The sequence below is a fragment of the Littorina saxatilis genome, linkage group LG7 (assembly GCF_037325665.1).
Source record: "Littorina saxatilis isolate snail1 linkage group LG7, US_GU_Lsax_2.0, whole genome shotgun sequence".
In the NCBI taxonomy this organism is placed as follows: Eukaryota; Metazoa; Mollusca; class Gastropoda; order Littorinimorpha; family Littorinidae; genus Littorina; species Littorina saxatilis.
The window spans coordinates 18065718-18078509 of NC_090251.1; the positions used below are offsets into that span (position 1 = coordinate 18065718).

Below are 12792 nucleotides of genomic sequence, written 5' to 3' on the forward strand. Positions count from 1 at the left end.
CATCTTCTCCACTGAAAGCTATAACCCAAAGACTGAAGACCAAAGTGCTTACCCCACTTCTGACCCGAATCACCCCCCCCCCCCCCCCCCCCCAGAAGTCTGGTGACCCACTTCACACCTGTATCGTGTTGTCAGGGCCCGTATGCTTATGGGAGAAGTTCGCGACAACTCCCGAAGTTTTGAGTGACATCGGAAGTACTTGCCTCACTTTCGTATGCATGGGCCGGAAAAAGGGTTTACCTCGAAGCAAAGCGAGGAAGTAACTCAGGGTATTTTGCGACTACTTCTAAAGTTTTGAGTGACATCGGAAGTACATCCTCACTTTCGCATGCATGGGACGAAAAAAGAGTTTACTTTGGAAGCTAACGAGGAAGTAAATGAGGGTAAATGTACTACAGCCAGACCCAGTAGTAAACACGCTACTTCCACAGTTTCTCAGTGCAAAAAGGCAGGGCTTTTCTTCAGTTTTTCATGTCAAACCGAGCTGACGCTCCAAAAGAGAGAAAATAGAGGGAAAGTCGTATCTTCTGCATGCATTTCGTGCAAATTTCCCTGAATACAAACCTGAGTTGCCAGCTTTGACTTTTGTTTGTTGATCTGGGTCATTGGCCACCACTCTTTCATTCCCGCTTATACGAGGGGGTTACTGTGTTTCTATGAAAATGGGCGTCGTTGTGTGCATGTGTGAGTGTGTGTGTGTGTGTGTGTGTGTATGTGTGTTTGTGTGCATGCGTGCGTGTGTTTGTGTTCGTGTGCGTGTGTGTGTGTGTGTGTGTGTGTGTGTGTTCGAGTGTTTAAGTGTACGTTTCTGCTATTTTTTTTGTCATTGCTTTATCTCTGTGTGTGTGTGTGTGTGTGTGTGTGTGTGTGTGTGTGTGTGTGTGTGTGTGTGTGTGTGTGTGCGTGTGTGTGTGTGTATGTATTTGTGCGAGTGCCTGTCTGCCTGTGTGTGCGTGCGTGCGGGTATAATTGTGTGTCTGTTCCTTCATACGTTTGTTTGCGTGTTCGCGCGTGCCGTGTGTGTGTGTGTTTGTGTGTGTGTGTGTTTGTTTGTGTGTGTTTGTGTGTGTGTGTTTGTGTGTGTGTTTGTGTGCGTGTGTGTGTGTGTGTGTGTTCGATGTTATGTGTGTGTTCGACGGTGTGTGTGTGTTCGACGGTGTGTGTGTGTTCGACGATGTGTGTGTGTTCGACGGTGTGTGTGTGTGTATGTGTGTGTGTGTGTGTGTGTGTTCGACGTTATGTGTGTGTTCGACGGTGTGGTGTGTGTGTGTGTGTGTGTGTGTGTGTGTGTGTGTGTGTGTGTGTGTGTGTGTGTGTGTGTGTGTGTGTGTGTGTACCCACTCCCCACACTATGATGAGCTGACTATATTTGCGCCTTGATATTTTATTCATGTTCTTACGTTTTATGCTGTTTATTGTGATTCACCACACCCGAGTTTATCGTAATTGAGATAATAAAGTGTTCTATGTCTATGTATTATGTCTAATACACATGCACACACGCACGTAGGCTACAAAAATCCAATCTTGACTTTGAACTTTATATAAACATACATCCTCTTCACAATTAACGAGGACAAACGTAATTTACAAACACCTAAGTACAACAATTTTTCTGTTTTAAAAATTCGGACACACATTTTCTCAAATAATATGAAATTCGCTGAACTTATCTTCTTTTCACTACACCTTATATCTTGATTCCCCAAAAATGGAGTTCTGCCTTTTTAAATTTACCAGTAACACAAACATTCGCTCTGACCAAACTATTTTTGTCCAGCAGTTTTACCGATACACAATCATTAAAAAAACACTACAAAAAGAGTTTTAAGTTAACCGACTTCGCTACCACATAAACAACCTTTTTTTTTATTGTCCCCAACATTCTGGTCAACGAAATCATTATTATAGACAGTCATTCTATTTAAGGACAATCATCACAGCTTTCGTTCAACCAGTTAAAAACAACAATTATAGTAAAAGCTACAGCGCGATCAACGTTTGCCCATTTACGAACTCGCGATGAGATTTGTTTCTTCTGGTCACCAAGCCTACCGTTTACAAACGCATGCGCACTAATTGGGATTCCCCCAATTTTCTCGACCTTGACCTCAGAACTCTCGAAGCCACTACTTCGGCGTTCAATTTAGCTCGTGCATACCGAGTAGCTGGCAACTTTGCTTTCGAAGTTCCCACTTCCAATGTCAAGGGCCTCTCGCTTGACATAATTATACGACGATATCGCATCTCAAGTGTCCTTACCCATCCAAAAGAAACCTCCAGCGCATACTACAATTGCAGGACATTCCGTTTTTAAAGGCAGCTCATTGGGAAATGATCTCAGACACAATATCGAAGACGTGAAATGCGTCAATCGAGCAACTGACGAACTGTCGTAACTTGGCTACAATGAGACGGTCTCCTACCTTGCACCATAGACACGGACTGTGACATTCTTGTTTAATTTAGGTGAAATGCTTAAAACAGAGTGACTCAAAAGCGACAGTTCGATCAGTTACTGACCGAAAAAAACGTGCTCGAGTCATTCGGCGAAGGTGGCGAGCTTTCAAACCAGCACGACTGAATAACTCAGAATGCCTTTTTTCATCATGCCTCTATTCTACACGAGTAACATAGTGCAGTGGTAACGGTTCCGGACTCTCGTTCATTCGCTCCGGGTTCAAGTTCCGCCGGGAGCTATATATTTTTTTATTAATCTTTTCCTTTTTAAGCATCCGCAATTGCATTCCGGCTGCAAAAACCGGGTTTTGCCTCTGTGTTAATTTTATTCATTTGCAAAAGAAACCTTCCTATGCTTTGAAAAAATCATATCATGTCTTGACTTTCAACTGTACGCGCGTGTGTATATGTGTGTCACTGACTACGGTGAGTGTGTGTGTGTGTGTGTGTGTGTGTGTGTGTGTGTGTGTGTGTGTGTGTGTGTGTGTGTGTGTGACGTGTCACTTGTGTCATCATAGTTTCAGTGTGTGTATGAGTGTAGATTGAGAGAGAATGAGAGAAAGTGAGAGAGAGTGAGTGTGTGGTTATTTGTTTGTGACTGTGTGCGTGCGTGTATGGGTGCGTGTGTGTGTGTATATATGTGCGCGCGAACGCGCGCGCGTGTGTGTGTGTGCAGTGTGTGGTGTGTGTGTGTGTTTATGTGTGCCGTCATTGTCACTTGTGTCATAGTGTCAGTATGTGCATGAGTGTACGTTTGTCTGTGTGTGCATGTGTCGTCAGAGAGAGAGAGAGAGAGAGAGAGAGAGAGAGAGAGAGAGAGAGAGAGAGAGAGAGAGCGACACTTCTTTGACAATTTTGGACCAGACAGCGTCTTTATGTTTAACAGTTAGACTGTTCTGTAAACTTGGTGTTTACTGTGTTTTTTTCTAATTAACTGTTCTGAAATTTGGACAGAATAACCGTTCTTTCGTAAAACACTTCTGTCAAGAGTACAGCAATTTCACCATCTGAAAAAGGTGCAGAACGCCCCTCCGTGTCTACTTTCTTTTTGAGCGGCACACGTGCCTTGCCATTTTCGTTGACTGCCATGTTGATAGAAACGTGCGCATGCGTATTAGTAGGGATTCCCCCAATTTCCCCGACCTTGACCTTAATACTCTCGCTGTCACTACTTTGGCGTTCAAGTCAGTTCATGCATTGTGAACAGTGTTAGAAAGTTGACTTCGGGAGTTCCCACTTCGAAAAGAGGCCTCTACTTCCAGTGTTTCTTACTTCTAGTTCATGCATACGGGCCCTGGTGTATGCTGACTGCCTTCAAGTCGTGTGGTCGCACGCCACTTCCTATGTTGATTTTTCATTGATCTCATTTGCTGATAATTCTCAGGTGCAAACACGCGGCACCAGGCGATGTAGCAATGAACCCCCTCCCTCTGTCTGTCTCTCTGTTTGTTTTTCTCTCTCTGTCTCTTTCCCATCCTCTCTCTGTCACTCCTTCCATCCTTCCTCCCCTCTTTCCCCTCTCTACCCTCTCTCCCTCTGCCCCCCCTCCCCTCTCAGTTTCTCTTTCATTTCTCTTTGTCCCTTTTATTCTAACATCTCATCTCATCCAGTTGTCCACCCCACCAACGCAAAACGTGTCTTCTTTGATCTGACACGTTACAAATATCATCCTCTTTATCTCATCTCTTTCTCACAAAATTAAACAAAAAGGAGAGGTAGTGGTCACAAAATGGGACTTTGAATTAATGCGTTACGTGGAGTGAATTAGTCTTCCGGTGTCGCCAAGTACGTTTCATTTGTGAACGTGTTATGAACAACGAGAGCGGATGATGAGGGTGTATTTGTGTCGCTGCTTGGACATCATTTGATGTGATCAGACCCTTCTGTGTCCAATAGTTGCTTTCATGCGAGTCTTTGTCAAATCTTCTTAAACAGAATTACAGAGGAATATTATGCACTACGTATTATATTGGAAGAATGGAAGTGGAGGGGTGTGTGGTAATTTATGATTTAATTGCGCTGCTGTTAATTTGACGTGATCAGACCCATATGTGCTCTACCAGCTTCCATGCGCATCGTTGCGTCTTTGTCAAGTTTTCTCAAAGAGGGCTACTTTTCAGTTCGAATTTTTTCCCTTGGCTTTTTTTCTTCTCTTCTTTATTTTTTTCTTTATTTTCTTTGAGGGTGGGGGGAGGGGGAACAAAATGTGTTCTTGAGAGTATACATGGGGGGGGGGGGAGGGATAGTATATCAGAACGGAGCGTGTTTTAATTGGTCGCTTTGATCTTCCCGTAAAGCACGCGAGAGGCGACATGCAGTACTTTCGCGTCTGACGGCTTCTCGATCTTTGCTCCTGGGGAGTGTTTTAAGATGCATGTGTCCTTGAATGAGTAATTTTAGCACCTTTCGTCTTTTACGACTTGGGGGCGAAGTGGCATGGTTTACGCTTTAGTTCTTTGTGGTGTGGAATGTTTCCTTGTCACCCCCCTCCCATCTCTCTCTCTCTCTCTCTCTCTCTCTCTCTCTCTCTCGCTCTCTCTTGCTCTCTCTCTCTCGCTCGCTCGCACGCTCTCTCTCAAGTTTAGCTTATTCTGGCAGCGTTTTGTGGAATTCTCTCCCGGAATCAGTTCGAGTCCCAACAAGTCTCAATACTTTCAAAAAACACCTCATTACATTTAATGTCAAATTACGAAAAGTCACAGTGATGGAAGACTTCGTTCTGATTATTTTCATATTGATCATATCTGTCCATAAAGCATCAGTGTTTCATAACGCAAGAATGTATGTATAGCCTACAACGTGTATATAGTCATGTGAATAGTTTTTCTGCCTTTTTTTTATTTTAATTTTTATTTTAAGATTAGAATAGTCCCTCTCTGGGCGAGGGCTGGTTGAAAAGAAGCTCGTTTATATTGCTTATGCCACAACCCTCGTAAAATAAAATTTGATTTGATTTGATCTCTCTCTATCTCTTGTTTTAGTATGATTTGATGGTGGGTGGGTTTTTTTGGTGTGTGATTGTTCGTCTCCAGAACACATTGTAAGAAAAGGCCAAGTCTTTCATCTTTATCCTTGGAAAGTAAAGTGCAGTTCAGTTCAATTATCTCGGTTCAGTTCTCTCTCTTTCTTCGACGAGTGTTTTGCTTTTTGGTCTTTGTGACTGATTCTTCCTCTTTTGACCCCAACAAACCTCAGTTTTCTCTCCCCCCCCCCCCCTCCCCTATCGCTCCCCTATCGCTCCCCTATCGCTCCCCTATCGCTCCCCTCCCCTCGACCCATCCCCTACCCCCACTTGTGCTTCCTACTTCCCTCTCTTTCCCTTCTTATGTAACTGAAACCGTAAATGGCACTTTCATTTCTAAAAGCAACGAACAGAACTATTGCCTGTCAAGCTAAGCTATAAATTCGGTAACATGGTGTAAGTCTTCGTGACATTAGGCCGGTTTGCAAACAATGTGAGTCACGCCATTTAGGACGGCACCCGGGCTCAATTCATCCGAGCGGAATGAAACGTTCTTTATTCCCCATGAAACCGATCTTTTCCCTAGATGCAGAAACCAAACACGACTTGCACTGAAATTCTGTACTGACACGTTCCAGTAGTTGACGCGTTACGTAGGTTTTGACACCTGGCACATTGTAACGCCGTAGTTCGTACTCAGCAGCGGAGTTGAGTATACATGTACAATTTAAACCCCCCTTTTTTTACCCTCAATTTAAGACCTTTTTTTGTAACACCCTGTTTTCTCCGATGCTCTGTTCAGAACGTTTTGAGAATGTACCCCCATTTTTAAGACACCCTCCTTTTTCAGGCGTGCTTTTCTTAGATTTTATGAGGTCTTAAAAGGGGGGTTCAACTGTATAATACATGACAAGGTGCTCTGTTTCACTGTATAATACATAACAAGGTGCTCTGTTTCACTGTATAATACATAACAAGGTGCTCTGTTTCACTGTATAATACATGAGAAGGTGCTCTGTTTCACTGTATAATACATGACAAGGTGCTCTGTTTCACTGTATAATACATGACAAGGTGCTCTTTTTCACTGTATAATACATGACAAGGTGCTCTTTTTCACTGTATAATACATGACAAGGTGCTCTGTTTCACTGTATAATACATAACAAGGTGCTCTGTTTCACTGTATAATACATAACAAGGTGCTCTGTTTCACTGTATAACTTACCTAGCAGTAAAAGCTGGAGACACCTTTCGGCGTTGAAACAAGGAGCTAGGTAAAAAAAAAAAAAACCCGACGTCACGCGTCAACATCGTGGTCGTGTCTCCATCTCAGTCTGTGATGACGGGCGTCTGATCATGATTCCTCTATGGATTCGGCATGAACACGGGCCCTGTTTAATGAGATTTGATCGAGAAGATACTTGTGAACATGCCTTGTATCCAGGCCAGCTAGTTAAAAGTTAATGATGATTGCAGGTACCCCCCGCGGGTTTGGGGGAGTCCCATATTGGTTGGGACGAGAAAGAATTTACCCGATGCTACCCAGCATGTCGTAAGAGGCGACTAACGGTTCTGTTTCGCCTTTTACCCTTGTTAAGTGTTTCTTGTATAGAATATAGTCAATGTTTGTAAAGATTTTAGTCAAGCAGCAGTATGTAAGAAATGTTATGTCCTTTGTACTGGAAACTTGCATTCTCCCAGTAAGGTCATATATTGTACTACGTTGCAAGCCCCTGGAGCAATTTTTTGATGAGTGCTTTTGTGAACAAGAAAGTGAAGAAACAATTAACAAGTGGCTCTATCCCATCTCCCCCCTTTCCCCTATCCCATCTCCCCCCTTTCCCCGTCGCGATATAACCTTGAATGGTTGAAAACGACGTTAAACACCAAATAAAGAAAGATGATTGCAGGTGTGTGGATCGTATGAAAAGCTTCTTGTAGACGCCAGGGGGACCCACGGTTGCGGGTTGTATATCACGATCGGTGATTTTCTCATTTGTCAGTGCGACGTGTGTGATTAATATTGGTTGACCAGTGCTAACGACTGCAGCGGGTAGTGTTAAAAAAAGTAGGTAGAGAGAGACGGGGGGGGGGGGGGGGATTGGAGAGAGAGAGAGAAATCAAATCAAATTTTATTTTACGAGGGAGTGAGAGAGTGAGGGGGGTGGGAGGGAGAGAGAGAGAGGAAGGGATGATGAGACGGACCGAGGGAGAGGGAGGCAAACAGATCGAAAAGGGGAGAAATAATTGGGGGGAAACCTTTTGGAAGGGAACAATGAGTGTTAGGGGGGTAAGGGGGTCCCCCCAGTGATAAATTGACCTGAAGATATGTGTGGCATGCCGGGAATGTCGCAATAAAAGTTGTAACGGCATTTAAAAGGGTGCTGTCAGCCATTGTCATTGGCAAGTACCTCCCCATGCCTTAACGTTGAGTAATGTTGAGCAAAGCTTTGACATCTGAACACAGGAAAACTTTCAGGCACAGTCACTTCGTTGTAAGCCATCCATTATGTTTCATGAATGGAGGTGTAATACTCAGAGTAAGTGACCCGGCGTTAGAAAGAGAGACAGACAGACAGACAGACAGAGAGAGAGAGACAGACAGAGATAGCGACAGAGATAGCGACAGAGACAGTTTTAGGTTTTTCAAAGCTGAGACATTCGGATCTTCTCTGTTCCTGCATATCTCCTTTATTCCGCTTTATCTGAGTTGATAGGTGTTCTTCTCTGCGCAAAATCTTCGACGGGCGAGAACCACAGAGATATTAGAATATTCTATATCTCTGTGGCGAGAACACATGGCCTTGTCAGTCTGATGTCAACAACAGCCGTGTATGTGTGATTTCCAAATAGATTATTTCAGAGTAAAACTTGTACGCATTGATGGTCAAAAATGTCATGTCTGTAACAGCAGTGTGTGCATGAGTTAGTGATTTCTGATGCCTGTGGTTTGTCTTGTCAGAGGCGCTGGTGCGTGTAGCGTAGAGTAGCTAGTGTTGTGTTGTTGAATCAGCAAAATGTCGTTACATGGCTAACTTGTCTGTGTTGGTTGACAGCTGCTGTAATTGTTATCTAACTAGCTGTACTTTAGCTGTGATAGTGGTGCTAGGCCAGCATACTTACCATACCTGGTACATGGTTCACATGGGTTTGCCATTGTGATGTTATCCCTCAGTGTGTCAGTATTCACTAGTCGGTGTGTGGTGGTTTATTTTCCAGGAAGGATTATATATGTATTGGCAGACAAACAGACACGCTAGCACACTCATACACACGCGCGGACAGAACGTGCGTGTTCTCCGCCTTGGCTCTCTCTCTCTCTCTCTCTCTCTCTCTCTCTCTCTAGCTCTCTCTCTAGCTCTCTCTCTAGCTCTCTCTCTCTCACACACACACACACACACACACACACACACACACACACACACACACACACACACAATGTCAAGGGGCCTCTGTCTCTTGTCACATGTTATCTCAATCATTGCCAAATAGATACCACGCACAGAAGACACTTTTGTACTCAAATGTCCTTGGACACAACTAACAATCTAGACGGCTTCACAATGCGTGTCTGTCTCTTGATAGGTATATTCGACAACGAATGCTCTATCAAGCTGAAGGCTAGATGGAGGAATTTGAAAGACGATATTGGCTGCAATGGCTCCAATTCTTAGTCCTAAAAAATACACAATGCACCAATACATTGTTACGACTTTGCAAATGCTAGGACAGAAATGCACAATGAATACTGTTAAGTAATATGAAGATGTTTTTCTCTAAATTTCTTGAAACCGATAACTTGAACTATTTCAACAACTGAATAGTTGGTCTTTCCATGTCTTCAGAAAAACAGTAGATATTTTGTTTTTGATGGCATGTCAGGCAGAAGTACAGTAAAAAGCAGTACTGCTATGTTGTATTCAGTATCATTGGAGAAGTTGATTTTTATTGAAGCACAATACACTGTTACGAAGATTCGTTCTTCGAGTCTCAGATCTTTGTAGTATCGGCATTTGTCAAACTTCCAGTACAAGTGAAAAACCAATACATGTTATAGGCAAACGAACATTGCGGCCCCATCAGACCTGAACCATGACATTTTGTAGACGTATTCTGCTCTTCGTACAAAACCTTAACGTCTCTGCTGTTCAATCAATGACATTATATATAATAAAATCTGTTGATGGTGCACACTCAGTCACAAACCCAAACAGCCTTACCTGTTCCAAGTCTTATTAGGCATTCCCTGGCCCTGTCATATTGCGACACCCTCAACAATGATGCTGTCTGTCATGCGTGTCTGTAAAAATACCTCTTGTGCTGACTGACACTAATGGTACCCAAAGAGGGAGGGGACAGAATGGCATTGACGCAAGGGCGAGTAAGTTGAATTTTTTTGTGTGCAACTGTCAGCATTCTCCTATTGTCTGGCAGAATCGAAATCAAGAAATGAGGTTGAACGGTCGTGGATTATAAATTCAGATTCAAGCTTTATTGGGGATCTTAGTGAAATGCTGACAAATGAAAATGTGTGCTTCAGTTGCACTTTGAAAGTCCTGTCTGAAGATCCTCCATTTAGGACCTCCTCTCTGCATATATTAAGACTTTGTTTTCTCAGACTTTCTGATGCAGCTGGGTGAAGTCTTGAACTGGCTCCTCTCATTTGAGGCTGAATTTCTCTCTCTCCAGATATTGGGCCTTACAACACAGAGAGACAGAGACAGAGAGAGACAGAGAGACACAGAGAGACACAGAGACAGAGAGAGATGTCCGCAACCTGAAACATCAATATCTTTTATCAGAATATTTTATTTTTACAACCGTGTCAGTATGAAGGGGTGTAAACAGGAGGTTAGCCTTCGTGGTCGGCTGGGCGTTAAGCAAACAAACAAACAAAACAGAAGGTTAGCGGATTTGAGGATTATATTAGGAGGTAAAACATGGACTGGTAACCAGGCGAATCACCCATTGGGGGGGGGGGGGGGGGGGGGTGGAGGTGAGGGTTGACAGGCATGTCGAATTAATCCCACTTATATAGGCTAATCGTGCTTAGCTCATCAGCGGTGTGGTCCAAAAATATCACCGTTTCTTGGGAACATGATAACGCTCAAACAACATTCGTTTTCCAATCCCACTTCTGCTTCCGCCAAATCTCTCCGCCTGTTCTTTTATTTTTGTTATCAGTCTTGTTTTCTGCTTCATATGTCCTTTGCTTGTCTGACTTGCCTCTTTTTGTGTGTTAAACGGTTCTGTTGAGGTAGCAATTAGAGGCGAGTGATTCACACCGGGAGTTAAGGAAGCAGCCATTAGGTGATACACAGACACCTAGGAGGAGGATTTGTGATCAGGAAATGACACAATCGGCAAGGGGAAAAGTGTCTGAAGTTTCGGAAGACTGGTACCTCATTCGTTTCCCATCCGAGGTTGGGAGACATGTTTCAGTCAAGATTGCGTTAGGAAAATGGACACCTTCCCAAGCACCAAAGCTAGATCAGTGAACTAGGAGAGCATTTTTTGTGATATAGAAAACTGTTTAAAATCCGAAAACATAAAATGTATTTATCATCCGTTCTTTATTTCATTTTTTTTGGGGGGGAGGGGGTGCACCTGCACGATTCTTTGTGGATCTGTTTGTGCTCACACACAAGCCTTTTTTTTTTATTCAAAGGTGAGGAGGGGGGGGGGGTGAAGAGAGAGGAAAATGCTGTAACCAATTACTCAGTACTCCGCCGCTGGACTACAGACGTTCGGATGAACCCAGTCCACATCAAGAAAGAAGATGATGTAGTATATGACTCAATTGGCGGGGGGGGGGGGGGGGGGGGGTCCATGATCTTTAACACCTCAGAGTGATATCCGTTTGAAAAAATCTGTTTTGCCACCACTGAGTTGGGTTCTATTATCCTTATGTGGGTGTGTGGGATTGGTTGAAGGACATGGACATACCCGTTTAACCACCCTTGACAATCCTCCTCCAGCGCATCTCTTGCCGCAGTCCAGACCAGCAACAAAGGTCTACCCGGGGTATGCAGTTTTGCCGTGGCCAGTGATAAATCCCGGGTAGAAATAGATACAGTGTCTGTTTCCTGTGCCCACGCACACTCCAGCCACAAGTATTTCCCTCTCTCAGGTGTGTGGGTCAGATAAATGCTGCTGTCGGGTTTTGTAGGCTTTAAGGACAGTGGCCCCGAGTGATTATGGCCACTTTGATAGAGGAGCGGGCACATTATTGGATTTACTTGACTTATACCACCTTCTGTGATAAGATTGTAGGTCAAAGTCACAAGATATGCGTGTGGGGGGGGGGGGGGGGGGGGTTCTAGCAATCACAGGTCTTAAAGGATGGAGGGGGGGGGGGGGGTAAAAAGTGCCGGCAATTGTAAAAATCACAGGCATGTGAAGGGGGTGTGAAAGAAGGGTTGGGGACGGGAGGTGTCAGGTGGGGCAGACGATTTATGACATTGGGAATTTGTGACTCCCCAGTGTCCAAACAGACTGATTACAATTTACATTGATGGGTACTTTAAGGTTAAATAAGAATCTTGAAGTATTTTGGCCAACTGTGAATTCATTGACTTCTGGGTTTATCAATATCAGTCTATCAGCATAGTTTTGTAGACTTTTAAAGATTTTGTTAAATCTTTGAAAATGCTGTAATTGAAGATTGAGTGGGTGTTTGTTCGTAACAGTAAGACATTGGGGTTCAGGCTAAGTGACGCAGAGTTATAGTGTATACTTAATGGTGATGTTTCACCGTTGGTATGTGTGTGTGCATGTGTTTGTGTGTCTGTGTGTGTTTGTGTGCATGTGTTTGTGTGTCTGTGTGTTTGTGTTTGTGTGTCTGTGTGCATGGATGTTTACAAATGTGTGGATGCATTTTGTGTGTGTGGTTTTTGGCTCACGAAGTGTAGCCTATGCGATCGTAACTTTGTCTGTCTGTGCGTGCGTGCGTATGTGCGTATGTGCGTGCGTGCGTGTGTATGTCTGTGGTAGAAACTTTAACATTTCGTCATTTGAAGACGTCACATTATGGCGTAAGAGGGTTAGACGTCACGCGAAGGAATGTCTCGGTCATTGTTAGTTTGAGCGGGCCGAGACTATTTGGCAGTCGTGTCTGTAAGTAGGCTACATGGAGACAGACAGATCTAGATCTAGTGTCTCTCTTTCTTGCACAGTGTCACCAATGCTTACTGTGTGTGTGTGTGTGTGTGTATGTGTGACGGAGTGGTTGAGTTTGTGTTACTGTTTGTCGATTTCTTCCGTGAGCCTTGAAGGCTTCGCCTCTTGTTTTTTTTGTGTGTGTGTGTTTATGCATGCGTCCATGCTTACTCCCACAGATACACATCACATGCAATTTCACTATAGGA

At 43.8% G+C, this 12792-nt stretch overlaps 1 protein-coding gene across 12 annotated transcripts in view; it reads left to right on the forward strand.

Moving 5' to 3' along the window:
• Nucleotides 1–12792, forward strand: part of LOC138970832 (Na(+)/H(+) exchange regulatory cofactor NHE-RF2-like) — a 102432-nt gene that overhangs the window by 74601 nt on the left and 15039 nt on the right. The gene's annotated exons all lie outside the window — the stretch shown is intronic.